The following is a 5,117-nucleotide window of genomic DNA, read 5'->3' on the forward strand; positions in this document are numbered from 1 at the left end:
TATATGTATGTATATATGTATATATATACATATTGTTGTATTTGGGGATGGTCATATTGCCAGTTTAGCCAATAAAAACACATGCACTGTATATTTGGTGTTAATTTGCTTCAGCTTTATATTACATTACATTACATTAATCCCATTTCGGCTAGAGTTCTTTCGTCACACTTCTGTGACCTCATCAGTGGTCCTTTGCTTTCTTCTTTCTTATATGTGTGTCCCTCCTTGCTAACGATTAGCTATTTTGTATTTTGTATTCCTATTGTATGTGTCTACGCATGCGTATCTCTCTATGTGTGTCTATATTTTGTAAGTGCATGTGTGTGCATGGGGAGTGCCTATATTATCTGTATCCTCTGTTAATTCATGTTCGTTTATTTTGTTTTTATTTATTTGTTTGTTCATGTGTTTATACTTACTTCTTTTTTTTGGGGGGGGGGATTTAATTTTGTTAACGTATGTATTATTTAGTTCCATTAAATGGCTGATCGTTAGTAAGAATGGACACACATATAAGAAAGAAGAAAGAAGATTTCTTTAATTGGTTCCATGCTAAGAAAAGTAGAAACATATCCTAGTGTCGTAACGATTTTCCAAGCCGATCACATGGAAAAACGTGTTCGCCTCCAATTTGGAAATCAGTCTCGCTTCGTTCATGGGGTTTCTCGTAAATTCGCGTAAATAAAACAAGGAATCAATGAATGAAAGGACGGTACTCTTCAGTGGCATCTTTGGATATTTTTTTCCCTTGAATTTGTCTTTTTTGCAAATGTTTTTGTCAACAATTTGCTTGCGTTATTCAGCATGATTTTGTTTTTGTTCTAGACATGGTGTTCTTATACTTTTGTGCTGTGGGAGTTCGTCATTGGTGCATATTCCTTCTTTTTGTGAAGTTTGTGTGTTATGTGTGTTCATGTTTAGGAAAAGGGCTATCGTGGTAGGGGTAGCCTCGCACATAGGGGCTCTTCTTTGAAATATTTGAGTGTAAAATATTAATTCAGTATGCTGGGAGAGAAGGTCTCATATCTAATGTTTAGGACGTTATCTGTTGATTGTATAATTTTTAAGTTTTCAGTAATACAGAGTTCACATTTGGTACTTCGTCCTTTGTATTTCTTTGGCTTTAACAATGATTTTCCATTCTACCTGGAAGTTGCTTATTCCACGTTCTTTCAATTTTCATATCATATTTGACAGGAATGTTGCATGTTTTTTGTGTTTTTGCTTCTGAACGGCGCTAGGCGTTGTGTATACCTTGTTTTGAATGAGTTGCTCGTCATTCCGATATACGTCTTTGCTATTCCGTTGGGGTTCGTAATCTTGGCCTTGTATACGAGTTCTTTCTCGAGAAAGCTGTTGCTTAGAGGGCAGTGGTTTGGGGATCTACAGTTGCATTGCCTCTCGGGGGTATTTCTGGTGTGTTTATGTTTATTGTTATTGACTATTATTGACCCCTTATTGGGGAGGCAACCATAGCTAACTTTAACAGTATTTCTGTTCAAAATCTTGTGGTATTATTGTGAATATGGAAATTGGTAGTGTATTAGTTTTAAGAATTTACCTAGCTATGTTAGTGGCTGCATTCATGCTATAAGGTGGAGTGAACCATAAGATTTTTTCTCTGTCTGGGAGTTCTTGAACTATTTATATTTCGTTCAATGTAGCGTATGCTATTCTTGAAGTTGAGCCTTTCTAATGCAGAATTATAACATGGGGCGGCTTTTTCGAAAGTGTTTTATCGACGGATAAATTGGAGACACGCATACTAATGTTGGTAACTATTTTTTTAATTACTGCTGGTGGGTGGTTGAAACTTATGTCTATGTACAAGGCTTACTCGTTTTGTTTGTGGTAAGGTTTAAATTTTCCTGTGTTAAGATTCATGTTAATGTCTAGGAAGTTGGCTTCTTTAAGGCCTGTACTAACTGTGATTCTTAGGCCTAATTGGTTAAATAATTTGCTTAATCTTTTCCTTATCCTCTCTATATCATGTCCTTTTTTATTGTGTACTACTCCCAGGACATCATCCCTATAAAAACCTATGTTAGCTTCTTTTATTTCTTGTTTAAGGGTATCTATGATATAGAGACCTATAAGATCAACTACTTCTGCACCGTCATACTCGCCATTGCTGCACCAAATGACTCGTCTCCATATAATTTTTACCCAGTAGGAATTATCATGAAAAAGTAATGACTTCCTGGCGTTCATTGCAATACCTATATCGGTATTTGTTATAGTGACATATGCCTTACTAAATTCAAGTGCCTTCTAAAGCAAGCTTTTGGAGATCGGGGGGGCAGAACTCTACGATATCGTATTACATGAATTTGCATTTGGGTTTGTCTTCTATTTTCTTAAACCATTCAATAGTTGCACTTCTGCATATCCACTGGGTAAGATTTGAGTGTGATCTGATATGTCGTAGAATATTATCTAATATGGATTTACTAATATTTCACTTTTTGCTGGATTTATTAATCTACCGCTAGGTTTTTGCATGCAATTATTTTTATGCTCTTTAAAAGTTATAAAACGTCTTCGTGGGAAAAGCATTTCTATTCTGTCTTATATTTTAAACTTTGTGGCTAGATTTTTGCTTCTATATTAATTGAATTACAAGTTGTGGGATTTTTTTTTTGTATGTTTTAGTTATGTTGTCGGCTGGTATTTTGTTGTGTGTTTTGCTGTTTACTCCGTAAGTATTTTTTGTTTTATCTGCTTTGCTAAACATGTTCGTTAATCTTTTGAAAGGTTCGATGTATGTCTGTAATGTGTATTGGAACTTGGATTTTTGGTTGAATTTTACGTTTGTAACTAACTTTATAAGATTGTCTTCAAATTTTTCTAGGTTTTTAATGTGTGGTGTGTTTTTATAATATATTAAACAGTAATTATCCTCTATATGAGGGTTGCAAGTACTTTCATCAAAAAATCTGCCTTCCATTCTATTCTCCTCATAACATTTTCTGTTTTGTCGATAGGATACTTTCCTTGGTAGAATATGAATATGTTTTTCAGTGATTTCATTATTTCATGTTTCTCCAGGGTTGGCTTTGATTCTTTGCTCGTTTTCAATGCTTAGCCAGTGTTTGTTGATCTTCTCTCCCTGCATATAAAAACAATATTTTACACTCAAGTATTTTAAAGAAGAATTCCTATACACGACGGTAACCCTACCAGGATAGTCCCTTTCCTAATGGTGAACACACATAACAGACAAACTTCACAAAAAGAAGAAATATGCTCCATTGACGAACTTCCTCAGCACACACGTATAAAAACACTATACTCAAAACCAAAACAAAATAATAAAAACAAATTGATTACAAAATATTTGCCCAAGAGACAAATAAAAGGGAGACAAACATCCTAAAGATGCTACTGAAGAGTAACGTCCCTTAATTCATTGGTTCATTGTTTTATTTATGTGAATTTACGAGAAACCCTGTGAACGAAGCGAGACTGCTTTTCAAAATGAGGGCGAACAACTTTCTCTATGTAATCGGCTTGAAAAATTGATAAGAGACTCGGATATTTTCCTGCTTTTTTAAAACATGAAACGAATGGTAGCCTTAATTCACAAATAAAGAAATTTATCCAACAATGCGGTGTTGAGCACTCATTTCCATTGTTGAACATTTAAGTATGCACACACACACACACACACACACACACACACACACACACACACACACACACACACACACACATACACACACGCGCACGCACGCTCACATATACACACGCACACACACACACATGTATAGTAGAAAACATTCTAGTGGGGGAACGCACATGGTTTGATATATACAGAAAGAGAAAAGATGAAAAAACAAGATTTGTGTTACAGGATTAAGGAGTATATTAGAGTCATAATAATAAGTCGAAAAGTGTGGTCGCCCTATTTGCGGAACATGGCCCAATCTGTTAGAAGTGTCGGAATTCCATTTCAGACAAGGGCTAACATTCAAAATCAAATTTAGCTTCACTTGCGCCCCCAAAAAACTAATTTACGCAGTCAGATGCTCGGGCTGCCATTGAAACTATTTTGGTTCGACACAAAAGTCAATGAGACACAGATGTACAGTCCACAGACAACAAATATCCTCCCCACACTATCTCCCAAATATATCTCAGTCAACACATTTACGAATGTGCAGAACGATTAGAACCACAATTCGTAAGTTTCCCATTTTATCAACTTGCTTTCTGGACTTCGACGCAAGAAAGACTGAAAAATGAAGCCGCGTTTATCCAAAAATATAAGCCAGAATTATATATGAACCCATATTAAAAATACAGACCAACAATAAAGATTACAGATTTACCTCCCCTTTATTGTAAAATAAATGAGTGAACTATTATCTCCCCTGGTAACATGTCTCCCCCCCCCAGCAATATATTTATTTTTCAATCCTTACTCTACTTATGTTGAAAAACGAAATCATATTTCGTACAAAATTGTATAATATTTTTATTATTAATGACTCTAATATACTACTTAATCCTGTGAAACAATTCTGTGTTTTTCATATTTTCTGCTTGTATACATTATATATATATTCTCTCTTTATTTCCTTGTGTTCCTTTCGGGTAAACAGCGTATACTCGAAACGTAAAAGACTTTCTCACTTTCATCAGCGTCAAACTAATGTACCTGCTTGTTATGTTGTTTATACACCTATCTCCGTCTTTTGTTTTTCTGTAAATTTCAACTCTGTGTGAGTGCGCGCGTGTGTGTGCGCGTGTGTGTGCGCGTGTGTGTGCGCGTGTGTGTGCGCGTGTGCGTGCGCGTGTGTGTGCGCGTGTGTGTCCGCGTGTGTGTGCGCGTGTGTGCGCGCACGTGTGTGTGTGGGGGGAGTGTATAAAAGGCAAAGTACAAATAATGATCATTATACAATATAGTTCAGGTCGTTCAACTTTTCTCAGCTGATCAACAGACCAACTGAATAAGCTATCAGCAATGTACCTATAATGACTACTGGAAACAGCTGTAAGCTAAATTTGCTGAAATATAGGAAAAAATATGTAAAAATATTTATATCTTATCTTCTATATATGCTTGTATGTGTGTGTGTGTGTGTGTGTGTGTGTGTGTGTGTGTGTGTGTG

This window comes from Octopus bimaculoides, chromosome 16 (assembly GCF_001194135.2).
Source record: "Octopus bimaculoides isolate UCB-OBI-ISO-001 chromosome 16, ASM119413v2, whole genome shotgun sequence".
NCBI classification, from domain to species: domain Eukaryota; kingdom Metazoa; phylum Mollusca; class Cephalopoda; order Octopoda; family Octopodidae; genus Octopus; species Octopus bimaculoides.